At 45.5% G+C, this 27,867-nt stretch overlaps 1 long non-coding RNA gene across 1 annotated transcript in view; it reads right to left on the bottom strand.

Moving 5' to 3' along the window:
* The window catches only part of LOC146784154 (uncharacterized), a 99,088-nt gene extending 87,335 nt beyond the window's left edge, over nt 1-11,753 (bottom strand). The window contains exons 1-2 of the long non-coding RNA XR_014970397.1: nt 11,690-11,753; nt 9,889-9,950 (exon numbers count right to left, since the gene is read on the bottom strand). This is a non-coding gene — a long non-coding RNA (uncharacterized LOC146784154). The remainder of the gene's footprint in view (nt 1-9,888; nt 9,951-11,689) is intronic.
* Nucleotides 11,754-27,867: the final 16,114 nt, after the last annotated feature.

Below are 27,867 nucleotides of genomic sequence, written 5' to 3' on the forward strand. Positions count from 1 at the left end.
GGCTGTCCAGGGCCCACCCAAGGGGTGACTTATATGTATTAAAAAGGGGAGAGGATGTGGTCTAACGGCTAGGGCAGCCGATCTCAAATATGGAGAACCGGGTTCAAGTCTCAGCACTGATGCTCAACATCCTGTGATTCTGGGTAAATCACTTAATCTCCCCATGCCTAACAAAATGAATGTGTCCTTGTGTAACACAACTGGTGCTCATGTAAAGTACTCTGATACCTTTGGGTCAAGTTCGCGCTATTTAGAACTCTGGAAAAAAAAATGGCTTGGGCCTGGCAAAAAGTTTATTTTGCCCAATTGGCATGGAGGTTTAAAACTGCAAATGCAGGCTCTGCAATGACAGGCCTGAGACATATTTAAAGGGCTACTTGATTGGGCGGCACAATCAGTGGTGCAGGCCCAGTAGTAGCATTTAATGTACAGGCCCGGGGCACATGTAGTGCACTTTACTAGAGACTTATAAGTAAATAATATGTGCCAATGTTACGATGTTTTGAGGAGAGAGCACAAGCACATTAGCACTGGTTAGCAGTGGTAAAGTGTGCAGAGTCCTAAGTCCAGCAAGAACAAAGTCAGCAAAAGCAGGAGGTCTGAAGGCAAAAATTCCAATGTTTTCCTTTACAGCTGTACAGTTGTACAAAGACCTCACGGCGCCCGAGAGGATTTCAACCACCACAGGCTCCATGAGTCCTTTGTTTTATTTGTGAGAACATTCTTCCCTCTGGTGGCGGAATTTTCTAATAACCTTATAGCCCTCCATATCTGGACTATACACGCATTAACGTTTTTCTCCCTTCTTAAAGGCCCTCTCCTTTGGCTCTGGTCTATAATGCTGGAGCGGGCCTACAATGGCTGGTACAGCAGACTATAAAGCTATAGTACAGACGTTTGGAAATTTCTGCAATCTCAAGAATTTCCAGTGTATCCCCACCCTTGGACACTCACTCCCCGCTCAGGTAGCAGATTTACCCAGTGTGCAATAATAAACCATCCTGAGGTAATTGTAAGGATAGGTAAATCGAGTTACAATTGCCAATTCACCTTTTGTGGCTTGAGAGATGAAGTTAAATACAGAAAGGTTAATTTGAATCAGGCTTAGGCTGTAGAATCCTGTGTGCTTCCACTCTGCACTCATGTGAAAATATTGAAAACCGATTCATATGTAGAGTTCACCTAAGGGATCACTCGATTTAGTTTTTAATTTTGTTTTATTCACCAAGTTGCTCTTACAGTCTTTTACAGATTCAGTTACCTAAGATTCTCACTCCTGCTTAAGATTCACTGACCATATACACTTTTTACAACGATGACATTCCAATTTTTTATTTGACCTTAGAATTATGTAGAACAAAAAAACTTCACTTTACGTATGACTCTATTTTCCATATTCTTTCAGGCAAGTCCCTTCACGTGTGTATGTTTTTCTCAACTGCTAATCCCAGTAGCTACAGGGCCAATGCAGAGAACCACAAAAGAAAGCTTTTTTTTCTCTCGGTCTCTCTCTCCATTTAAGCAGGAGTGCCTGGGCCCCAAGCCAGATCATAATCACTGGAGCCTCGGTCTGTGTATACAACAACGTGCTCTGGGCACAGGATGGCAGAGCACGCCCACATTTCTGGCCAACCACTGACATAGAAATGTATAACGCATTTAGGCTAGTGTTTCCTCTCTGTTTCCCAGCTGTCATTGACGACTTTCATAATCTTGAATTTGAAAGGAATGCACACTTTCGCTGCTGAAAAATTAAAGGCATCTTTCTTAAGGTGTTTTTGTTTGTCTCACGTTTTCCATTTTCTGTGTTACTTCGGCTCAGAAGGCTGGGGGATACTTTAGTACTTAGAAACAAGGTGCTTAATTACAATTTGGGCGCAGCTGCGCTGGCTCTCTGCTGACACTGCAGCGCCAAAGCTGTGCAAGGACCCCCCACCTTATTATGAGTTGAACTTGTGCAAGGCGGACGGTCCTTCGCCTTTCCCATGGCGGTGCCTGGAAAACAGGCACAGCAATGGGAAAGGCAAAAAGTTCAAGCACGGCATGGACAGTGACGTCCAGGCCGTGCTGGGACTATCGGGGAATGCAGACCCTGAATGTGTCCCAATGGTGGGGAGGGGGTGTGCAGGCCCTCTAGGGCCACCTTTGTTCCTTCACCACCAGCCTTTTCTTGGCGGGCTCCCACCATGAAATGGCTGGCATCACTTTTGATCCGCTGAGCAGGACTGCGCCAGTCAGCATGTTACTTTGTGGGGCAGCTCCGCCACTGCTAGTGAACGACTGTTCCCTGGCGCCGCCGGTGGTCCTCCTCCACAATGACTTTTAAAGTCATAATGCAGCAGATGGGCCTCTGCCACCATGAGTCCGGCAGTCTTATGACCCCGAGAATTGTAATCAGCCCCTCAGTGCTTTTTCAGCATTAAGAAGTGAGGATGGCCCTAACGGTGAGCTACAGTGTGTGCGGTCAGTAACTCAGCAGCAAACGCCTGAGATATACAGTTACATGGCTGTCATTTTAGGCTTCCTGACATTTTAGGCTTCCTGACTGAATCTTGTGGTTATCGTTTCACAGCTGCTGTATTGGAACTTCATTTAATGGGCTTTCACGTCTCTTATTTTATTGCTTATTATGTCTAACGTGCTGCAATAACACATATTTCCATTCACTAATTTTATGTAGGGGCAGAACCAAATCTCTACAGCAGTTGTCAAATAGCAAAAAAATTAAAATTAACATGGTCAGCAGCTCACTCGTTGGAGTTCAAGCTACCTCAGAGGCAAAATCTAAGAGGGCCAAAAATGATCCACCTTCACTTACCGCTTCATCTAACAACCCCATTTTGGATACCATTCTAGATGAGGTGCGCGGCTTGCAACCTTTTGAGCACTACCAATAAAACATTACCACAAATTGGAGACCAATGGATCATTATGGAGAACAGGATGGTTGATCTGGAACAAAGTATTAGTTTTCTTCAGGATATGTCTGTGAAGATCCCATTACTTGAGATCTCAAAACCTAAACTTCATATAGAGGATACGGAAAACAGGAGCTGTCTTAACAATATAATAATAATCTTCATCTATAGGATCTGCCAGTCTTCTTGAATTTTGACAGAAGTTCCTTCCTGATTTGCTTGGTTTTCCTGGTCCCCCTTCTCTTAACTTGCAATGTCCCTATTGTTTAGGAAAACTCAGTCATCAAAATCCCAAGTCATCCCAATGCTTTTTCTGGAATTCACAAATCTTCCCAGTGTGTTAAAAGCAGCTAAAGCAAAATAAATGACTAATATGGTCTGGACATAACCTATTCATATCCCAAGATATTTCCATTTCCACCAGCACCATACAAACGGGGTTTCTAGCCTTGAGAACGCAGATGAGACATTTGAATATCCTATATGGAATTCTACACCCGTGTTCTTTCACAATAACTCATGAGGGAACTACTAAATCATTTGATGATCCTGTCAAACTATAAGTATTCCTTCAAACTATGGCATTGCATGCAATAGAAACTAATATTTTCAAATCATAAGATGCTTTCTTTTCTGCATCCCTTTTGTTTGGCTTTATTTTTTATGTTCTTCATCTCTGCTCTTTCTCGTCATGGTGTTGACACGACACACTCGCTTCTTCATTATTTGTTCTGTCAGATCTGGGTCTTTTTCCCTCATCTGCTTTCTTTTCTCTCATTGTATGTATTACTTTTTCCCATATATGTCTTTCCATTCTTATCTTTTTTTTCTTGCTTTTCTGATATTTGACCTTTATTACATTCCTATTGCACTTAACCATTGTTGTCCCATGTCCTTTCCCCCGTTTTTTGTAGATTATCATACTGGTTTCTGTGTTCCTTTCGCTACGTTTCAAGTATGCTTACATTTGTCTTGAGGAATGTTTGTTGGCTTGGACACCGATAAAAAGACAAAAAGGGACTTTCCCATCTTTCTTAACTTCAAACTAAAATTGCCATTTTACAAGAAACACATTGAAATGCCTCAGAATCTCTTAAATTGAAGAAACAATGGGTTGGTCTGGTTTATTTTTTACCGGCAGTTGATTGGAAGGGTGTGGTTGCTATTCTATGCCATGAAGCGTTAAACCTGCATGTTGTTCCATAGAATGTGATAGCGATGGTAGACTGATGCTAGTCAATTTTACTTTGAACAATCGACACTTGACTTTTTTATATATATATGGCTCTGTTCAACCCGATTCTGAAGTTTGACATACTATTAATAAACAAATTGCAAATATATCCAACTCCAACGTCATCCTTGCCAGTGACTTTAAACAACTGCTAGATCCCTTTACTGATAGACAATCCAAATATAAATTTAAACCAGATGTATCACATAAGGCTTTTAAGTCTGATATTTCCTCTAGACCATTATTTGATATTTGGCGGATGCGTAATCCTGTTGAACTGGAATTCCCTTTTTTTCTAATGTTCACAATACAATGTCGAGAAATTACTGTATTTTAGTTACTAAATCATTACTTAATACTGTGCAATTTGCTGAGATTGGTTCCATTTTTATCTGTGACTATGTCCCAATACCAGCTTCTTTTGCTATCTCAAATATCAAATAAAAAACTAGTTGATGGAGATTTAATAATTTGCTCTTGTCAGACCATCACTTTATTTCTGAAGCTACTCTTTCTATACAGCAATTTTTCCCGTTCAATAATCCCACTGATACTTTTATTTTCAATTATTGGGATGCCTTTAAGGCTTCTTTTAGAGTCTTTACCATTGCCTACTCAGCAAAGTGGAAAAAAAGTTTACACATTCAAAACATCCTTTTGTTACAAAAAATTAAAGCATTTACACATAGTTATTTTACTTCAAAATTTTAGATGCTATACAATGTAATCAAGGCTAAAGCCAATTTAAATAAGTTTGACACGTAATATTCTTCTTGAAGTTAAGTCTAAATTTCATACTGGGCAGAACAAAGCTGGTAAAATGCTTGCAAATTAAAAACCTAAAACAGATGTTGATATTTCTAAACCCTTTCAAACATTTTTATGATTTAATATATACTGAAGATACCACCCCATGTGGACTAAATGTTGAAAAATGTTTTGATGGAATCCCTCGACCACCCTCATTGATTGATAAATGTACAGCTCTAGATGCAGATATTACTTTTCAAATTCTTTAGCTGCCATTCAGTCCTTGAAGTAAGTGAAAGCTCCTGGTCCTGATGGGTTCTATATTAAACTTCCTTCTTAATTTTCCTCACCTTTGTACACCCAAGTTATTAGAACATTTTAACTCCTTTAAAGTACAGCCATGCATGTACTTTAGAAGCATGGCTGAGGACTAACATCAATGCAGTTGCCTCTCTGACCTCACGTACCTTTAGGAGGACCGGCCGTTCGGCGCCATGGTTCAATGAATCCTTGAGAGTCAGCAAAAACAAAGGCCTTGAAAGAATGTGGCTTAGGCATTATCTCTCAGAGGATATGAATATTTATAAGGCAGCTCTAAATTCACACTATATAATGGTGAGAATGGCCAAAATAAGCTATCTGAAGAATAAAATTGCAACAACCAACAACAGGGGCAAGGAAAAGTTTTAATATCGTGAAGTCGTTTACGGCTCCTAAGGCAGTGAGCAAGGAAGCTCCGTTATCTGCAGATTGGACAAGCCAGGTGGCTCCTTCCTTTCACGGAAAGATAATGATGATCCAGCAGTCCTGCTCCACAGAGGCGGGGGAGGATATCTCTTCTCCTCGCACCCATCAGGGAATCATCAATCAACCCCATCCAGCACTTTCACAATTGCCACCATTGTTACAGATACCGGACATCGAACTTAAGATTTCACTTGCATATCTCATGGGCCTCAAGTTGGGATCCCCAACAGAAGTGTGCCCAGCTAAACTGGTACCTGCTCTAGCAGCCACCTTAAACCCACCAGCCAATACGGTATTTAACTCCTCTCTTGAAATGGGCATTGTTCCACCACTCCGGAAGCAGACAAAAATTCTGCCACTCCTAAACCAAATGTGGACCCTAACGTTCCTATGAACTATACACCCATCTCCCTCCTCACAGCCTTCTCCAAAGTATCAGAGAAACATGTTAACAAAGTACTCATGGAGTATACAGAGAATTACAATCTCCTGCACCCCATGCAATCTGGCTTTAGGGACAACTACAGCACCGAGACAGCCCTGTTGGAGGTGACGGAACATCTAAGAGACAAGTTGGACCATGGGGCAGAGAGATTCTTATTGTACTCAACCTGTTGGCGGCATTCGACACAGTGCCCCACGTGATGCTCCTCGACAGACTGATGAACATGGGCATCAAAGGTAGGGTACCAGCCTGGATATCTGGACTCCTACATGATCAGCCTCTGTGCCCAGCATGCAGGTTGGAGTCCCGCAACACTCCTCACTAACCCCAACTCTTTTTAATTTATGAATATCACCTCTAGCATCCTTTGCGGAGTCACAGGGCGCCTTAATAATTTCTTATGCTGATGATAATACTCAGCTGATTATCACATGCGATAAAAACACAGACTTCAATGGGGATGCAATTAGATGGCTGAAGGAGAACCAGCTCAAGTGCAATCCTGATAAAACCGATATTATCTTCTTTGGCCAGCCCGCTGTGAACAACTGGAGCCAATGGTGGCCCGCAGAACTCTCCCCTCCCTGTGCTCCCCAATCTACCGTCAAGAACCTGGGTAACTACATCGATAACTAGCTCTCGATGCTGTCCCAGGTTCAGGCTCTAATAGGAGCCTGTTTTGGTTTATCACGGATGTTGAAGAAATTCCTTCCGCTTCTCCCTCCAGATTCCAGGAAGACAGTGGTACAGGCATTGGTCACGTCCAGATTGGAATATGCCAATGCCCTCTACCTGGGACTTCCGGACTACCTCCTTCAGCGCCTTCAGGTAGTGCAAAATTCTGCAGCCAGGGCGATTCTCAGACTGAAACCCAGGTTGGATATGACCCCTCATCTCAAGACCTTACATTGGCTTCCAGGGAGGGAGCGGATAAAATTCAAGGCCATGATCATTTTCTTCAAAGTCTTCCATGGCATGGGCGCCAGCTACCTTAGAAAGCGAGCCAGCCGCTACACACCTACCAGAGCACATAGATCATCCTCTGCCGATTTGGCCTGCATCCCCAAGACACGCCTGGTATGCAGAGGTGGTAGGTCTTTGGCTTCTTAGGAGCCCAAGCATGGAAAAAATTGAGAGCATCAACAGATCTTACCCACTTCAAGAAACGGCTGAAAAAATGGCTTTTTAAGAGCTAAGCCTTCTAGTAGGGCAGCCATATGTGAACTGTTAGTGCAGGGACACTCCTGCTGGAGTAGCTGTGCACTTTATAAGTACCGGTCATTTATTCATCTCCGACTCCAAACCAGTCGCTCCTTCCTAGATGCCCTGCTAACTATTATCTTCAAACATGATAAAGACCCAACATTTTGGAAACATTACAGGCCCATTTCACTTACCAATTATGACTGCATGATATTCACCAAGATCCTGGCTTCATGTTTAGATTCTGTTGTATCTATGCTTGTCAAATCTAACCAATCTGGTTATAATGCAAGAATATTTTTTTCTAATAATATTAGTCAAGCTGCAAAAGTCAAGTCCCCTCTAGCACCAGTGTTACTGAATGCTAAAAAAGCTTTTTATCATATCAATTGACTGTATCGGTTTCAAACTGCAATGATTTGGTTTTAGTCCTATATTAATTTCATTTGTAAAATTACTTTTTCTCTTACCCTGATGTAAGTGTATTTGTGAATGGAGATTTCCCCCCCCCCCACCCTTATTTTGATTTACACTGTGGTACCAGACAAGGCTGTCCCCTACTTCCTTTATTGTTTGTTTTATGTTTAGAACCCTTTCTGGAAAGAAATTGATGTAATACTAACATATCAGGCTTTAAACATGGCACTCAAGAAGTTAAATTATCTGCCCATGCGGATGATATTTTGGCATATATGTCCAATTGTCCTACCTCTCTAACACCTTTTTTCAAAGGAATGTCTTTTTATTTTAGTATTTTGGGTTACATACTCCATTTTACTGAAGTCGAGATTTTGCACTTGAATTCTTTCTGCTATCAATATGATTTTACTAATCATAGTTTTGCATGGTGCCCTTTCAAGATTAAGTACCTTGGTGTATGGTTCTCTCCCACTATTCTAGTAATGATTAGTCAAAATGTGTTAAAATCCAAAATATAGCACTACTTTCAACTTGGTCCCCACTGTTTTTATTATGGTGGGAAAGGCTAGGTACTATTAAAATGATGATTGTACTACATATCCTATACACTGTTTCAATGTCACCTTTTAAAATCCTAAGCTATTATTTTACACAGTTTGATTCTTGCTGTATAAACTTTTATGGAATATTAAATCTCCACGTATATCTATCACCAGACTCAAACAACCCAAACTTGTAGGAGGAGTTAGATTCCCTGATTTTAAATTATATCATTCCTCTTTAAAATGTAGACACTTTTGTGATCTAACTTATGATTACAAAGATCAACCCATACCCTCTACTGGATTCATTTTGAACTATCCTAACTAAAGACTGTTTCTTTTACAGATGTTATTTTGATGTCAAATGCATCTTTATTTAAAAAAAATCCTATTTTAAAATACTCACACATTTTATTGAATGGATTACTCTGTAGTAAGTTTTCTATCCAACAATGTTTTTTAATTTTCTTCTGTTTGGTGCCATACATTTCTCAAGATGCATAATAGATTATTTAATTTAGACACTGGAAAGAAAAAGATATTCCTTGTGTACATCAATTTATGAATGATATGTGTATTGCAACATTTGATTACTTGCAAACTACATATCACCTGCTGGATTCCTTTTTAGATTACTATCATTTAAATCCCTCCTCTATCCAACCATTTACATCAATAGCCAACATAAATTATGATCCACTTCCATCAATACCAGCTGCATTCATTTATGAATTTCTATAATCCCCATCCTCCTCTACAATTAAAAGTACGTTAGAAGTGTTACGGGAAAAAGACTTAAATACCTCTTCCCCTCTCATGTTTGGGAAGAACTTTGGCTTAAATATTTCAGAACCTCAAAAGCAGCTCGAATTACACAGTCACTCTTTTTTATATTTAATAGGCCTGTTACTCCAGAACATGTAGCTAAATTGAATCCCTCTGCCTCTCCTTTATGATGGTCGTTTTCTAAACATTTTGGATCATTAACACAAGTTATGCAATTGTTGTCATGTTGACACTTTTTGGACATCAGTTTGGAATAAATGCTTACTAGTTTTTCAATGTAATATTCCTCTCACACCTCAACATGTTTTCTTAGGCTCTTTATGCATTGAGATTGATTCTCTGACTAACAGACCAATGTTACTAGATTTGTTTATTGCTCTTGCCTTTAAAATAATACTTTCATGTTGGAAAGATTTCTCCAAATTATCTGTACTTATTTGGTGGAATTTTGTATGTGATAAACATGGGATCCATATTGTATCTTCTCTTAAGACAACAAAAACGATTAAATCTGATTTATACTGGCTACTTTTCATTAATTTTCTTACTCTGCACTCTTAACTGTATTATTTCCCTCACTTTTCTTCCCTCTCTTCTGCTCCCTCTTTTTTTATTCTACTCTTTATCCATCTTTTATTCTCTCTCATCTCTTTGTTTAGAAAAAACATTTTCTATTTTATTCTAATATTGTTACCAACTTTTTGCAATCTTTACATATGTATCAATTTATATCGTAGTAATTCTGTTATCAATTTGTCTTATAAATTGCAAATAAAAATCATTTAACAAAAAAAATGAATTAGATTGTCGGCAATTTTAATGCTACATTGTGGTGCTCCTTACCTGACAATTACGTGATAACACAGGATGACAGGAACAAGCATTGGTAAATGCAGTGGTTTCACCTATGTGATTAACAAAAAAAAGATTATTAGTTTTAGCTTGGTGAGCAGTTGTGCAATATAATTTAAAGGAATTCCGTAAAAGTGTTATGACTTGTTTTATTGAGAAAAGCAAAATATTGTGTAGTAAGTAACAGGTGGTAAGGCAAAAACTGTGGGTGGGGCTCATGGCTGAAAGCAAGGCTTGGGGAACGATGCGTTCCAAGCCTTGTAAAAGAAGTGAACGTTACAGCGCGGAGTGAAACAGAAACAAGAGAAGCAAATAAAAGACATCCGATCCGACGGCAAAAACATTTGATTAACCAACTAAGCCTCCCAACAGAAATGCAAGCACATGAAAAACAAGCACAGTGCAAGGTCAGTGCAGGCAAATCCTAAAATAGTTCCAAACAAGTGAATTAAAGACCAGTCGGACAGCAGAAGAAACACGGCCACAGTAGACAGCGTAAAGAGACGGCCCCCTCAAAAGGTCTGTCTAGTATTAGGTAGTAGGCTAATTGCTGCAGACACCGTACAGTAATGTGTTCTTCCCAAAGTGTTTAAACAGCAAAGACCTCGCCATTGGCAGTGTACAGTGACGGACAACCTCCCCATGAGTGTTAAGCGCTGGAAGAAAATGTGTCAATATGCACGCAACTTACAGCTATTGGCAGCCCTTTTGGGCGAGGCATTAGGGTCACTGCACATATTAAATGCACTGTTAAATGGCATGTTCCCTTTTCAGCGTTGTTGCGAAGTAAAGTTAGAAAGGTCACTGACTTTATAGTACAGTGATAAATCCCCTCACTCCATGATGCTCACGTGGACACTGTATGCAAGACACAGTCCTTCCAAAGGTGCTTGTAAAGTAAAGGCATCATTGTCACTTCTGACTCCCAGGGAGGGACACTGCACTCAGCATCCCTCCTACAGTAGCAAGAGGAACACTGTCTGCAGTGTGTTGTGCAGAGGTAGCAAGGTCACTGACCGGATTCATATCTCATGGTAATTGAGATCGCTGTTGAATGGTAATAATGAATGAAGTGATCTCATTGTTTCATAAAGATAGTCTAGATTAACATGATTGGCAGTGGTTCAGACTCACTGGTAAGGGATGACCTGTAAGTAGTATTACCCCCTCCGTCACGTAACCAACTCTAAGGACGGATACACATTACCTATGAGCATAATATGTCTTGTTAATGAGTAATTGACTCTGAAGCGTTTGCCGACGATAATGTACAATGAAATCTGATAGCTGTAGTGATTTTCTGCTTGTGGGCCGTGATATCTATTTATTCAGCAGTGACTATTTGAGTGTCCACCTGTAATTAAAATTGAAATTGAAATTAACAACTCCAATGTCTCTATTGAAGGGAGTACATGATCGACAAAAGTCAGATACATCACAGATGGATGATAATCTGTGTGAGTGCTATGAATATGCTTCGATTAGTGAGATAACAGTGCAAATTTACCAAAGAATGAATGTCAATTTACCTCACGATTAGGTGACGTGCCCACGAGAAATGGGAAGGAGGCGGGATTAGACACATAATATACATAACTCTGCAAAAAGGGGATCAATAATATTGTGATGACGTTAAATAAAAACAGTATTCACGAAAGTTGGTAAAGAGACTGGTACACTTACTTCCTGGGTTGTATCACTGTGTCCAAATATTACAATGCTATCTGTCCTAAATGTAAAAGAAAAAGACAAATAAAAATTTACGGAATAATGCATGTAATAGGGGTCCCACCTCTCAGCCTCGGCTCCCCAGGTGCGGAACCAGGTTTTCCTTCCGCCGAGTTCAGTGTCTGCGCAGTGAGCACCAGAAGCGCTGCTTCACGAGCCCATGCTCTCAAACTGAGCATACGCAGAGGAGAAGTATCTCTGCACTGAGCATGCACACTATACTAGACTCACGTGCTCAGGACAGGTTGTTCCAGTTTCATTCAGTACATGCTGTTATGTAGTTTCTCAACAGTAAGCAGGCTCAAGGATCTTCAATAACTATGTGCATGCATAGAGGAATAGTTTTAGCTGGCAGGACGATTTGTTTCATTTTTACAGTGATTATGCGTATTTTATCAATAGGTGTAGGGCACAAGTCCTAAACAACCACTGTGCAGGGGAGATTGGATAAACAAGTTCAGCACAAGCGCTGTGTAACATCAAGAAAATATGTTCCACTTCAAAAGCAGATGGAAACAGCACTTGGGTCTCAGGAAACTGATAAGAAAAGCACACCATGAAAACAACAGGAAACAGTATGCTACAGCTAATAGAAGCAGAGGAAAGTAAGTGACATGCATGGGAATCAATACAAGGGAGACAAGTGAGAGATTAAGATTTATATTTAATACAATAGATTTCACAACCACAACACAAATGATGTGCAGGCAAAACCAAAAAGGGAGTGTTTCATGGATGCACATCCAAATGAAACAAAAGTGTTGCTCATGGGAAGTTGGTCCTTGAATTCTTGACCACCTTTGACTTTCTTCCTTGCCAAATGTGTAGCTTCGGTGTTAACAATGCACATATAAGGAAAGCACTGCTCCCTCCATGATTGAAGGTATACTGACCTCAGGGAGCTTGGTAAACAAGGTAATGAATGTTCGGGTATTAGCTAGGGAGGAGAATGGCCATAACAACTTATGTTAGTTGTTAAAGTCTGTTTATGGTTTAGGGGATCGGCCATCCAGTTAATGAAACCCATGGGAAATGCTTGTCAAATAAAACAAGACAAGGCTAAGATGTAACAAGATGGATCCCAAGGATGCTAATGAAACGATAGTCAAGTCACTTAGGCCTGTTAAAAAAGTCTATTAAAAAAGGCTTGGACATGAGGGGGTTCTGGTTCACTTGCATAAACCCTTAATAAAGATGCTCAAAGTGATGAAGGATAGACTTAATTTTCCATATTGTATATACCCATGTATTAGTGCACAAACTTCCTGTCTGTTATCGTTATGAATCTGTCATTGATATTTCAATAAAGATCACTAGTATGATCCAGCTGCAGGAGAGGGGAAAAGGCAAAATATTCTAAATCAAGTGCAGTTGGGTTTTGGACAGGTTGTGGGCATTGGCCTTACACAAGCATTGGTTTTCTAATATTTTCAAAATACACATGGACCAAAAGATGAGAAATTCATCTGGCTTTATGGACCTGACATCTGCACTTGATTCTGCAGATGGATCCAAGCTGTGGAATTGTCTGCACAAAAGAGAGATGGAGGGTCCTTTGGTGGAAATACTTTGTAGTTTACATACAAATACCACAGCCCAACTTCTGTAGTGGTGAGTTCAGTGATCTGCTCTTTTACAAAAAAAGAGTAGGGACAGGGGTGTGTCCTTACCCCCGTTTTCCCTGTATACAGACTAGAAGACTCTGCTTAAAATTCAGAATGATTTTCCCAAGTTATAAAATAAACCCCTTCTGTTGTTCCTTTACACAAATGATGCAGCATTAACCCAAAAATCTTGAATGCCCTCAAATATTAGTAAAGGGATCCATAGATTTCATGGACAATCTGGGGCTTAAACCTAATGTAGGATAATCTAAAATATTGAAAGTGGGCAACCCTACACGAAGAATAAAGATATATTGCTAAACAAATTGAAACAAGAAAGCAACAGTGTCATTGTCTATCTGTAGGTAATTGGTGATACCAAATTAATCTAGTAATGTCATATTGAATTAGCCAGTCTTGAATCTGTGAGCCTAAATGTCTCATTCCTGTTTTTTGCGAACTCACATGGAGGGATAGAATTGGCGTCCATGTTAAGGTTATACATTATGAAATGCATCCTGTCTATTACTTGTGGGCAGGTTTTTCTAGCATTAAAGGGTTTTAACCATATCATGTTTCTGAAAAGAAACAGCTAATTATACTTTTATGTCTTCCAAATTAATTTTCAAACTATGTTACCCATGAGGAACTTGAAAAGGCTTTGTGGAAAATAAGATCAGGATTTCACCACTAGTTCCGTGGCTAACTGTGTAGTCTAATCCACACACAACTATGATCCGCCTTATTTTCAAGGATGTGCATACTTTATATAATGCAATTTCAAACTCATGGCCTGTGTACATTCTTAATACATTCTGTAGCCTGTTATTCACTCCTTAGGCAAAAGGAAGGTATGCACTTTCAACTACACTGATGATCTTCAACTGATCTTTGACATTGACCAGTCGGCCGCCTCCGCCACCAATTTTCAAACTACCATGCGACACATTAGCTGCTAGATGAACAGTAAGCAGCTGAAATAAAACCCAGACAAAACGGAATTGATCCTAATTGGTGGGTCCTCAAATCCCTGGAATTCTAACTTTTGGCCGACTGAGCTGGGAAATCCACCCCTACCATCTAGATCCACTAAATGCCTTTGCATCACAATCAACTGTGATCTGAATATAAAATCCCAGATTGGGACAGTGGTCTCTACCTGCTTCTTTCAGCTCCAAAAAATCAGAAAGATCAGCAGATTTTTCACTACTGAAGCTCTGACCCAAGTCGTTTTAGCACTAGTTATCTCACATATTGACTATGCCAACTCACTCTACTTTTGTATACCGGCATATCAATCTAAAAGTCTACAACTGGTGCAAAAGCAGGCTGCTAGATTAATTTATCCCTAGCCAAGATGGCAACATGTCACCCCTCTTATGAAAAAGTTACACTGACTGCCGATAGTGGAACACAGTGCATTCAAGTTGGGATGCCTCATTTTCAAAGCGCTTCATGGCAACTGCCCATTATTTGTTTCCACTCGGGTTCAGAGATACACCCCGACGTGGGACCTTAGGTCTTCCCATCCAAATTTCTTAGCCTCTCCGTCCTTCAAATGCTAGAAATTGGGCGGACTAAGATTTGCGGTCCTAGCCCCTCAAATTTGGAATTCTCTTCCTCAGGACATTAGATTTATGACATCATACCCTTAATACAGGATACTTTTGAAAACCTGGCTCTTTCACAATGTGTATAAATGAATCTCTCAGCGGGAGAACTCTTTTGATCTCAGTGCCATGAAACTGTGTGGTGTACGCGCGCTTTACAAGTACTTGTAACATAACATTCACTGAATTCTACATTGAAATGACTAACCCTTCTTTTATCAGAAGAGGCTCTGATTCTCTGTATATCATTCCCCTAGTTAAATCAGCTCTTCTACCCCTGTCAGGGTCATGAACTGGTTTTCCTTCCTGCTGGGACTGTAGCCAAAGGAGTCTAAGAGGTCCTTGAGAGGAATGAAAAACAGAACCAGTCATATGCCTTTGCATCTTCAAGTCAAAGAGGTAGAGTGAAAACCATCATTTGTTCTGTCCACTGTTTCTGTCCCCAACCAAGATGGCTAAACCCTGCTAAGTGGCCTTTTGTTAACAACGCCCTGCCTTCCTAGACCTATAGGCCAGGCTATTGTCCTTGGGAAAGGATGGCCAGTAACGTCAGCCATGGCTATGTGTTGTGCCTCTGGAGGTGAAACGAGTGGCAAAACTGCTTCTAGGCAAGTTTTGTCTTAAGTAGCACATGCTAAATACTTATAAATGTAGTTTTCAACACATTTTGTTTTTTACTCTATATCCTTTATTATGTCTTTACTATATCAATGTTGCTTATGCCACTAATGTTATCAAACATCCACTTGCAACGCAAAACTAGATTTTTTAAACTAAGTTGAAAATAACTGTGGAACATTTTCTAGCATTTTAACAAGAGGAGATATAAATTAAGGGTTTTGATTATACCTAGGTCTATTCTTGCAGAATCTAGCCTCACATTCACAGCAACAACAGATTTTGGATGCATGGCCATATGAAGCACCCAAACCAGTAGGCCTACAAGGCACTCCTTATTGATGACTTAATAAACAGAAAAGGTTTTGGGGTTGCCAAAAGGCACTTTTCCTTTTCAAATGTTTCTGTAGTGCTTTTAAATTGCACTACAGCCACAGCATAATGGTACTCCTAGCAGCCATATATTTTTGCCTTATAAGTGGGTGGTGTAAATACACACTGCACCCATGGTGTGGAAGGTAAAGCTCACGTGGGATGCAGTTTTTACACCATCTTCCCTGCCCTTCCAGAAAAGTTAAATAGACCAACTGGGATAAATCAATTTTGACAGTACCATTTTAGGGGCAAATCACACATTGAGGCATCAAATCAATGCCACAGTGCATAGAATCATAATACCAGGAACAATATGGTTCGTAAACAAAATAATCTGGAGTGATCACACAGAAAAGGTGACTTTCCCACATCTGACATGGTATCAGAATAATCTTTTACAGAAATATTGTGTCCTAAATATTGTTTACAAAAATATAATCCCATTGAAATTCATAATAGGAAATCTACACCTAAGGGAATGTTATTTTTATATAGCACACAGTTATGTTGTGTTATGTTATAAGGAACTTATAAAAGCGCACGGACACCAGAAGGTTTCATGGCGCTAAACTTGAGTAATGTTGGCAGCGAAAGGACCTATGCATAAGCTTGCATGAATAACCAAGTTTTGAGTGCTTTTTTGAAACCTAACAGATTGTCACAGCTCCTGATTGCTAGGGGTATAGTGTTCCAGAATTTAGGGGCGAGGTAGGAGAACCTGCGGCCACCTTGACGTTTGAGCTTGAAGAGGGGGAGAGTCAGTAGATGGAGATGGGCGGAGCGGAAGTCGTGCCGAGGGGTATGTTTAGAAATCATGCCACTGATGAATTTGGGACTCCTGCAATATAGCGCTTTGAATATCAGACAACCAGTCTTGAATGCTGTACGTTGGGCTATAGGGAGCCAGTGAAGTTTAGATAGCCAAGGTCTGGCAGAATGCCAGTTAGGTTGTTTAAAAATTAATCTTGCGGCCTGGTTCTGCACCAGTTGGAGACGGTTAAGTAGGAACAGGGGCAGGCCAAGATAAATGGAGTTGGAAAAGTCAAGACATGAGAGGACCAAGGCGATGACAACTTGTATAAGTGCAGAGTGAGATAGCAGATGGGTGTTCTTGCGAATTGTACGCAGTTGAAAGAAACATGAGGAGACCACTGCACCGACCTGGCTCTTGAGAGAGAGGTCAGAGTCAATGGTAACCCCCAGACTCTTCACAGCGGATGAGGGGGTGGGGGGGCTCCTAGTTCGATAGGCCAATAATGGTGGCCCCATAGAGACTCACTTTTCCCAGGCAGGACTAATTCAGTCTTGCCCGGGTTAAGTTTGAGATGATTGAGATCCATCCAGCGCTGGATATGAAGCATGGTGGCTTGAAATTCAGCAGCAGAATTGACGGAGTCCAGGGTGAACACTAGCTGAAGATCGTAAGCATAGTTGAAAGTAGTTACCTTTCTGACTTTTAGTGAGTGAATCAATGGTTTAAGATATAGGTTGAAAAGGAGTGGAGACAGGGACGAGCCTTGTGGCACCCCACAGGTGGTGGATAGATTGGGGGCTGTAAAGGGACCGAGGCGAACCGCCTGTGTCCTGTCTTCGAGAAAGGACCTTATCCTGTTGAATGCGGGACCCTGTATGCCGGCCTGCGTGACACGGTCCAACAAGATTTTATATCGGATGATATTTCTATATACAACATGCTGACACATTATGTGCAAGGTAGAGGAGCGTCAATGAAATCAAGATCTCTGCCTTTCTCAGACATATTACAGTGGTTTTATCAGTAAATAAGGAAGAAACATGACTTTATGTGCAATACCGCACATCTGTAGGGATATGCCACTGTATTTATCATGGTATGTAGCTGACCACTGATTTCCATGCATAGCATTTATCCGAATCGAGACACTGATAATATTGGTTATAGACAATTTCCTAAGTCCAGACTGTCCTGCCTTGTGCTACAAGTGCTTCCCAGGCCTTCTATCCTCTGATACCATCATTTTAGCCTTAATCAATTCTACATACTACATACAGCCACAACAGATTTAGTAAGCACTGAAGCTCAATAGTAAGCGCTGAAGCTCAATGCTCATGTTATCAGCATAAAACAGAGTTGGGGCTCAGTCTGACAAGTTGCTTAATTTAAATAAATCCAGGTGTAGCTTTGACGGTAAAAACATTTGATAGCAATGATTCTAATAAGTAACTCTGTAGAAGTCCCTTTGAGTGATTATTATGAAGATTTACTCCAGCCCCCCGTCTTAACACACTGTTGCACCAGTCTTCATGGTATACTGCTGGATACCTCTCAGTAACCCAGTGGTGGCTGGCATGACTTGAAGATGGCCGGGCGGATGCGGGGGTGGATGACAGTGAGGGGGGCGCATGGCGGCGAGGTTGAACAATGTAAAACAAAACAAAACAAAAATTATTAAACACTCATTTTGCCGCCGGCACCAGGTCTTGCTTTTGCTCCTAGCTCCTGCTCTCCTCGTGGGGCAGGAAAAACAGCCAGGGTCCCCTGATCAATCACAACACTGCAAGGCAGCATTGGGATTGGTAAGCACCCAGGCTCACCTGACCAATCACAATGCAGCATTGTGATTGGTTTTGAGCTTCCTGGTTCAACACTCAACCAGGGAATGGGCGCCTGTGCTTGTTCTCCACGCCGGCTGTAATGCAGCCTGCATGGAGATGGGGAAAGTGCACATGATTGGTTTGGGCAGTCCGTGGGCCGACCAAACAGTCATTGCGCACTTAGGAGTGGGCAAACCACTCCTCCCCTGTCTTGCTCTGTGAGTAGAGCAGCCCTGCCCACCCGCCCGCCCGCAAAGGAAACTTAAAATGATAATAACTAAAAGTTATTATCATTTTATATTTCCTTTCCTTTACACTGCTCGAAAGCAGTGGGGTGAGGCTGCTCCACCATAGCGGAAGACCCGCCACTGAGAATACCATGTTCTTTAGGTTAACCCTAAAGAAAGAGCCCATCAAGGTGTTGAATGCTGTAATAGGATCACTTAATCTGCAATCAAGGGGAATGATTTCTTAACTAGGGATCATTTTATCGTGTTGGTGAGAGCTAAACAATTGGTGGAATGGCCGTTTCGGAATCCAGAGTAACTGTAATTATTCTGTTTCATTCCAGTTAGACTTCGAGGCTAGATTCTAGTAATTTAGCTAAAATATTACTAGTAGATCTCAATGTGACCGCTGGTTGATAATATTGGATCTTTGTCACCCTCTTCTTTTCTAATAACAGCAGAGATCCTTGCTAGAACTACTGGATAACCACAAGGCAAATGAGCAAAATCGATACCCAACATCTAGAAAAATGTTTGAATGCAACACCAACACAGTCATCTGGGTCATTTTCTTCAAACAGATTGAGAAATGTCACTAACAGCTCAAGACATTTGGAGAGCATTGAATGGTAGTGTACAGGCATGGCCATGGCAAATTTACAAACTTGCAGTCCTGCTTGAAAGAGCTGATCTCTCTGTTCTTCCTAACGAGAGGTAGATATTTCATCTCTTTAGCAGAAATTGAGTAGCAGCCACTAGATTCTAGAAATTTCTAACATCTTTGTTAGCATTAGATACCTCAATTTACCCTATAATACTTTGTTCTGGTTCGAGATCAGGTATTTAAGGGATTTTTGTATTTTTCTTACAACAGGCAATTTACAGCAAGTTGACATTCACCTACCATTATGAGTGGCTGGTATTTGCCTCAAGGTCCAGATGTTCCAGTTTACATTTTTCAGTAGGAATGTTTATAGGCTCTTTTACAAACGTTCAAGAGGACCTCTAACTTTCCCAGCCACTATTCACACAAAATTCAAAGTACTGTCTTATTGGATTGTTGGTTGACTGGGGTGTGAGCCTGACAGGGTGAACCCCAAAATTTCACTAAATTAACCTGTGCTTAACCCTGGTAGCTTGCACAAAAGCAGTCAGGCTTAACTTAGAGGCAATGTGTAAAGTATTTGTGCAGCACACAAACAGTAATAAAGTGAAAACACAACGCAAGAAAAATCCCACACCAATTTAGTAGAATCGGTGTTATGAATTTGTCAAATGTTTTAGTAAACACTAGGGCCTAAAAAAAATCAGAGCGCCAACCACGAGTCGGAGTAAAAAAATATGGCAGACCACGCTGGAGCGCGGGTTGGATACAAGAAGTGGATTGGACCAGGCCAATGCCTACCTTCTCACTTAGAAGAATTTTAAAGAAAAATGTTCTGAGAAGATAAAGTTCAGTGGGGCAAGGCTGCAGGGGGTGTCCGAGGAGGGAGCGTCATCATCGGGGATCCACTGGACGAAGTCATGGTGACTGTTCCACGAGGTTGGATACACCTTTGGTGAAGGGTCTCTAAACAGGCTTTGCTGCTGCAGAGAACATAGCAGGGGGGCAGCTGCAAATTCAGGCTGATCGGCGATGCACCTCTGCTGGATTAATGAGCAGGTTGGTCGCGGTCGTCCCTCAGTACTTGGAGCAGTTTTGAGCCAAACATTTTCCAAGTGCCCAGTTTTAGATTTTGACTATCTAGGCATCTATAGGATCCTTACCATTTATGCTCAGGAAAACCATATCTGTGGCATCTACACTTAACCTCTCACCTCCTGGTCAGAGACTCTGCCCTAGCTGCTCTGCTGTTGTGCCACTCCCGCTGACCTCTTCACCTCCCTGAGCTGTTAGGTGTTCGAGGCCCTCCTCCACCCGCAGGCTCCTGCCTGTGCCTCATTCCTGGTGGTCCAGTGGGAGAGCCTTGCTCTTCTGCTGGTCCGCTGTTGTCTGACTCTGTGTTTGTGCCCATTTTCTGTTTTTTGTCTGTCTTTTTTTGTTATTGTGCCTTGTAATTGTTACTTCTGTATTTCTGTTTTATTTTGCCTGTTTTAATTCCTTGACTGTACCTGTGCTGCTGTTGTCCTCCGTGCCCTTTCCTGCTGCTACTGCCCCTGTGGCCTCTCTCCCCTGCTGGTTCCCACTCCCACTTCCCAGCTGCATTTCCCTCCCCGTTCCCTATTTAATGCAGGACGCTGCGCAACAGGGGTGGTGCTGGCATGCCAAAGGCAAGCCCGTGTGCGCCCGTCCGTGACCCGACAGCGACCAGCACCAGTGAACCTGGTTCTCTAACCACCTGCCGCTACGACTCAGCTGCCCTCCATTCACTCAACCCTGGAAGGAACAACAACTGCCAACTGTCTACGTCAAACACCACCCATGGCCAGTCCACCTGCTGACAATCCTTCACTACCCTCCGCAACCCCACGTCCACCGCACTCACGCCGGACGCCAGCAGCCACAAATGAGGTGCATCCTCCTCAACGTGCGCTCCCTGCACAGACATGCAATAAAGATCTGGGACCTCCTCGACACCCTCTCGCCAGACGTCGCCTTCTTCATGGAAACCTGGACCAATGTCTCCTCTGGCCCAACATGGCCACCGCCATCACCGATGGATACAAGATCCAGAGAAAGGACTGCCCAAACCACCCAGGAGGAGAACTCGCAATGGCACACAAGAGCTCCCTCCGACTCTCCACCACCGAACACCTCCATTTCCAGATCCAGACCAGCCCCAGAACGGCCCTAGGCAGCACCCTCATCTACAGACACCCGGACCTAGAATTTAGTTCACTACTACCATTGCTGACCTCATCCCACCCCACGCCACCACCTCCATTACATACCCATCGGAGACCTCAACTTCTACTTCGACAACCTCCGCAACCCCCAAACTCCACCTCCCTCCTGGACAACCTCGCCAACCTCGGACTGAAACAGCTCATTACCACCCCCAACCACAAGGCAGGACACATTCTCAACCCCATCTTTGCAGGAGGGAACAACATCCATTTCAGCCACACCACCCAACACCCTGGGCGGACAACCACTGCGTTCGCTTCTCTTTCAACAACGCCACCGCTGACGAGGAGGAGCCTAGCGCGCACCCAAGATGGCCGCGTAGGTGCGAGGCTCCCGAGGACCTCCGCGACCTCCCGCATAAATCCTGACCGAATCCTGTCCTAGATGAGGGGACTGTGTTTGTGAACCCGAACTGAGGTGACGCCCGTTTTCCGTTTTCAATTCGGACTTCGGACACCGGCGGGAGCACCGATTAAGGTTTGCGGCCTTCTCCACACCGGCCCCCCGTACTGGAGTTGTGGGGCGATCCGGCGACAAAGTGAATAACAGCGGCGGGCAAGGCCGGGCGACTCGCGCACCCCGCACTTTCACTTTCGCTTTTGCGCCCTCCTTGCTGCCAGGCGAGGTAGGGTCGCGAAGCGGTGTGCGGTGGTGTGGCCTCGTTGGGGTGCCCTGCCGGCCCGCCGGCTGCGGTCCGTCCTGCGGAGCGGTGGTCGCCCCCCCCCAGAGCCCTTGAACGGGATTGTCTACCCCCTTTTTGAGGAGATTGGCTCGATTTGGGGACCGCGACCATGGCCACAAAACAAGATGGCGACCGGGCTAAGGTGAAGTCGACCCGTCGTGGCGCGGCCCATCAATCCAACAACATGGATCGCTACACCCTCCAGAAGGGGTCTCCAGAGGCGCTGCGTAGGTCCCCTACGGGCCCGACTGATGCTCCTGCTCTGCCCACGGACCTGACCCTCCGAGACGTCATGGGCGCCATCGCCGAGATGAAGGCCTCGGTGGACCAGCGCTTCGACACTCTGGCGCAGAAGATCGACTCGGTCCTCGTGGACGTGGGCCTCGTGAGAGCCGATCTGTCAAAAACAAATGACCGGGTTGATTCTTTGGCCCACTCTACCTCGGGCCTCACATCTGACGTGGCGGCCCTCCAACAGGAGGTGCGCAGGCTTGGCCAGGCGAGCGCCCTGATGCATCGTCGACTGGAGGATTCCGAGGGTCGGGCCCGGAGAAACAACGTCCGCATTATCGGGGTGCCGGAAGGACGCGAGGCAGAGGCAGCGGATCTGTTTGTGGAGGACTTGGTCCTCACCCATCTCCAGCCTCGGGGGCTGAGTAAATTCTTTGCAGTGGAACGTGCCCACAGGGTCCCCGGGGGTAGGCCTAAGGCCGGAGCCCCTCCGAGGCCTCTCATCGCCCGGATTTTCAATTTTCGGGACAGGGACGCTATCCTGCAGACTTCCAGGCTACAAGGGCCGGTCAGACTTGATAATATGGATATAAATTTCTATCCTGACTTTACTCCGGCAGTCCAAAAGCAGAGACTGAGCTTTCTCGGTGTCAAACGTCGCCTACGGGACCTGAATCTCAAATATGCAATGCTTTTTCCGGCTAAGCTGAGGGTGGAGGTGGATGGCCGCACGCACTTTTTTGATCGTCCCGAAGCGGCCGGGGACTGGCTGGACACTTTGCCCGGAGATCGGGGCCGGGGGGGTGGGGGGGGAGCGGTTGGTGGGGAGGGCCCGCCGGATCAGGACTGAGGGACTAATGGTAGGCCTTGCTCGGGACTGTGTTATTGTCACCATTGACTGTTAGGGTAAGTTCCCTTCCTGTGGAGGTCGTGTGGGGTCTCTTGGGGGATCTCCCTCCTCCTCTGGGGGACTAGTTAGTTTTCTTTCTATGGGGCGACAGGCACACTGCACTTTGGGGGGGCTGTTTGGGCTCATGCAGGGGTGCAGGGTGGGGGGAGTTCTGTTGGGATGGGTGGGTTGGGGTGGGGTGTGGTTCGTTTCTACCGCAAGGCAAACCCTTCATTGTATTTGTGTTTTTGAGATGCTCTCCGGGGGACAAATGGTGGCTTCTGTATGGGATGGGGGGTAGGGACCTGACTTTGTTGTCCTGGAACGTTAACGGACTGGGTGATAGGATTAAGCGGGGTGTGGTCCTGCAATATCTGAAACGGATTTCGCCTGATGTGGTCTTTTTGCAGGAGACGCACCTCATTGGTAACACCTTTTGTGCCATGAATCGGCGTGGCTATCGTTTGGTGGCCCACTCGGGCTTCACATCAGGCTCACGAGGGGTGGGCATTATGGTCAAGACCTCGCTCCCGCTAGAAATAGACGAGGTGCGCCATGATGAGAGGGGACGCTACACTGTCTTGGTGGGGAGAATGGAGGGCAAAGTAGTCGTCTTTGTCTCAGTGTACGTCCCACCGGGGTTACAGTCCACCACCTTTGCGGACCTGGGACGCCTCCTGCTTGACCTTCCGGGGGGGCTTCTGGTGGTTGGGGGGGACTTCAATGCGGTGGCCTCTGGGACTATGGATCGCTATCCCCCTAGGGACCTCCCCCGGGCACAAGCGTGGCTGTCTGGCCTTTTGGACACACTGGGATTGGTGGACTGTTGGCGTCTAAAGCATCCCACTCAGCTGCAATACACCTTCCATTCGGGGGCCCATGGTAGCCTTTCGCGGCTTGATCATGTCCTTGTCCCTGCGGCCTATGCCGGGAGAGTGGGGGAGGTGCGCCATTTGGCGCGGGGTATTTCAGATCATTCCCCACTCCTGTTGCACTTTGATGTCTTCCCGAGGGGGGAGGGCAGGGTAGCTCCAATCAATGCCTGGTACCTGCGCGACCCCACTATTCGTGCGGACTTGATTAAATCCTTGCAACGGTATTTTGAGGAGAATGTGGGGTCTGTCTCGTCGGCCATCTCCCTGTGGGAGGCTTTCAAGACAGTGCTTAGAGGGGAGGCCCTCTCCTTTATTTCCCATGCCCGGAGGCGCGCACAGGAGGAGGTGACCCGGGTGGAGGCCGAAATTACTGAACTGGAGGGTGATCTGGGGAGTGGGGTGACTGACGCTGCGCTGCACGTTCTACACCTTAAGCAGGCGGCCTATAGGTCCCTCGTCACGGAGGCGGCCAGGGGCCTCAGCAGAGAGCAACAGGGGCGATTGTATGATGTGGGTGATAAGGCTGGCAAGTTGATTGCGTGGTTGGATAAGAAGGAGAGAGCTAGTCGTGTGGTCCCGCTGATTGAGAGAATGGATGGTGTACGTGTTACTGAGCCGGAAGGCATTGTCTCTTGCTTCGCAGATTATTTCCGCGAGGTATATTCCCCGGTTTCTCCCTGCCCGGAGGAGGATTCCCAGACCCTGCTGCGTGACATCGCGCTGCCCTCCCTCTCAATGGAGGACAGGGAGTTGATGGATGCCGCCCCCACCTCGGACGAAATTGCCCTCGCCATCCGCTCGGTCGCTTCTGGCAAGGCCATGGACCCGAACGGCATTCCTATCGAGTTGTATAAACTGCGACCGGATGTACTGGCACCCCATCTCCGCGCAATGTTCCTTGCGGCCCACTCGCGGGGCTCCCTCCCGCCGGACCAGCGTCTGGCTACCATCGTGGTTATCCACAAGGAGGGGAGACCGCGAGACCGGGTCACATCCTACCGGCCTATCTCGCTCTTGAACGCGGAGCCTAAAATCCTCGCCAAGGTGCTCGCCAACCGGCTGGTCGGCGTGGTGGGCGAGTTGGTCCACCAAGACCAGTCCGGCTTTATTCCCCATCGCAATACGGCCCTTAATCTGCGGCGCTTGCACGGGGTGCTCGCGCGTGTTCCGTTCGTGCGGGAGCCGGCCATCTTGGCGTCCTTGGACGCCACCATGGCGTTCGACACGCTCGAATGGCCCTACATCTGGGCGATGCTGGCGAAATTTGGATTTGGCCCGGGATTCATCAGTTGGGTCAAATTGTTGTACTCGGACCCATTGGCACAGGTGGTGGTGAATGGTCGAGTCTCGGCCCCATTCGTGCTGGGACGGGGCACGCGACAGGGTTGTCCCCTGTCGCCGCTCCTTTTTGCACTGGCCTTGGAACCCCTGGCGGAGTGGCTGCGGTGGCACCCTTCTATCCGTGGTCTCCGTTGGACCCCCGAGTATGAGGACCGCGTGTCCCTCTACGCTGACGATATCCTTTTGTACTTAGCCTCCCCGCGCAAGTCACTGATTGTCCTGGTCGATGTTTTGCGCTCCTTTGGCCGTAATTCAGGCCTTGTCATCAACTGGGCTAAATCCTGTGTCTATGTGCTTTCCGGGGAGGCTCCTGTCCTCCCTCGGGGTTGTCCGATCCAGATTGCCTCGCAGGGATTTCGATACCTGGGGGTCTATATTACGCTGGACCCGGTGGCCCGCTACGAGCGAAATTTGCTTCCCCCCCCTCCAGCGCTTGAAGGAGGACGTCGCGCGCTGGCGGCGCTTGCCGCTCTCGCCGCTCGGCCGGGCGGCATTGTTCAAGATGATGTCATTGCCGCGCTTTCTGTACGCTCTCCAGAACACTATGGACTTGGTCCCGGCGCGCTACTTCCGTGAGGTGGAAAGCTTGCAGCGCCGTCTGTTTTGGGATGGGAGGCCGCGTATAGCTCTGGCAAAATTGACGCTCCCGTGGTACGACGGAGGGATTGCCCTCCCGGATATTAAGCGGTATTACTGGGCCTCCCAGTTAGCTGCAATTAATCACGGTTTCTATGGGCCCACCCTAAACCCGGCATTTGAAATGGACAAACTGCTCCTGCCCGGTGGCGACTACAATCGAGCGCTCTACACTAGCGTGCCCGATTCCCGCTTGACGGGACCCACGCGTGTCATGGTGCGAGTATGGCACGCGGCTAATGCAGCTATGGGATGGAAGGACCGTTTGACCCGAGCGTCACCGTTGTATGCGTCGGAGAGGCTGGGCTCTTTGTGGACCTCGAAGGGCTTCGAGAGGTGGGACATGATAGGCATCAGTACAGTGGGAGATCTCTGGACGAGGGGAGGATTCAAAACATTCGAGACGCTGCAGGCGGAGTTTCAGCTGCAGGGCAGTGAATACTTTCGCTACCTGCAGATCCGTCACGCACTGGGTTCCGTCTTCCCAGACGTGGCCTCCATCCCGGAGTCCTCCCCCTGGAGGATAGAGTGCTAGATGGCCACGTTCCGGACAGCACGATCTCCCTCATTTACAAGAAATTGATAAATGACCGCTCGGGCTTACTGACTGGCCTCCGCGAGGCTTGGGTTGCCGATGGGCTGGAGTTGGACGACAAGGACTGGATTTCCGCGGTGGCCTCTCCGAAGGAGGTGGCCATCCCGGCTCGCCTTCGCTTCGTCCAGCTTAAGATACTCCACCGGGTGTATATGACGGGGCCAAGGCTTCTGCGTATGGGTTATGCCGAGGATGGATTGTGTAGGCGTGGGTGTGGTGCTTTGGCGACTTTTTTGCACATTCTGTGGGAATGTCCGAGGGTGGAGCGATTCTGGCGTGGTGTGCATGAGGTCCTGCGAGCGGTTACGCATGTCGCGCTGTTGCCTGAAGCGAGGAGATGCTTGCTGAATGTGTGGGAACCGACCGATTACTCGGTTCCGCAGACACGATGGGTGACTCTGGGATATATGATAGCTAAACGTGACGTTGCTCAACTGTGGGGATCCCAGAGGCCCCCGGCGGTGTCAGCCTGGAAAGAACACATGGATTGGTGCATGTTCCGAGAAAAGGTGGTGTATGTGGCGCGGGGTAAGCCTGGGGCATGGGTGAAGATATGGGGCCCCTGGAACGCCTACCGCGGGGGTATTTGCGAGCCGCCGTTGTTGCCTCCCGCTTCACCAGCTCCATCCCCCTAGTTGACCCCCTCCCTCAGCCCCGGGCACATTGTTCTCCCAGTCCCGGATCTGTTTCCCTTCCCCTCTCTGGATTTCTTTGGATGGTTGGGGTCCCCCACTGGAGGAGCACGTGTCGTCATTTTCGATTGCGGGTTGCCTTGCGGGTGTGGTTTTATGTTGTTGTGTTGTATAAAACGAAACCGTATTGTGGGCTCAGAGTCATGTGGCCCACGTTGTTGATACCTCCTGCTTTATCGTCTCTGCAAAGTCAGGTGCCTTATTGTATGTATGTCATTTGCTTCTGTCACTTTAGCGGCCGGCCGGAAGGTTGTAGGCCCATACTTGTATATATTTGAGATTGCAATAAACGGTTTCAACAAAAAAAAAAAAAAAAAAAAACAACGCCACCGCTCACAAACCAACACCATGCCTACCATGAAGGAACTGGAGCAAGGTCACTGAGGAGCACCTCAACTCCACCCTCAACCCTGATCCCCCTCCCGACACCAACTCTGCAGCCAAA

The sequence above is a fragment of the Triturus cristatus genome, chromosome 11 (genome assembly GCF_964204655.1).
Source record: "Triturus cristatus chromosome 11, aTriCri1.1, whole genome shotgun sequence".
Classification (NCBI taxonomy): Eukaryota; Metazoa; Chordata; class Amphibia; order Caudata; family Salamandridae; genus Triturus; species Triturus cristatus.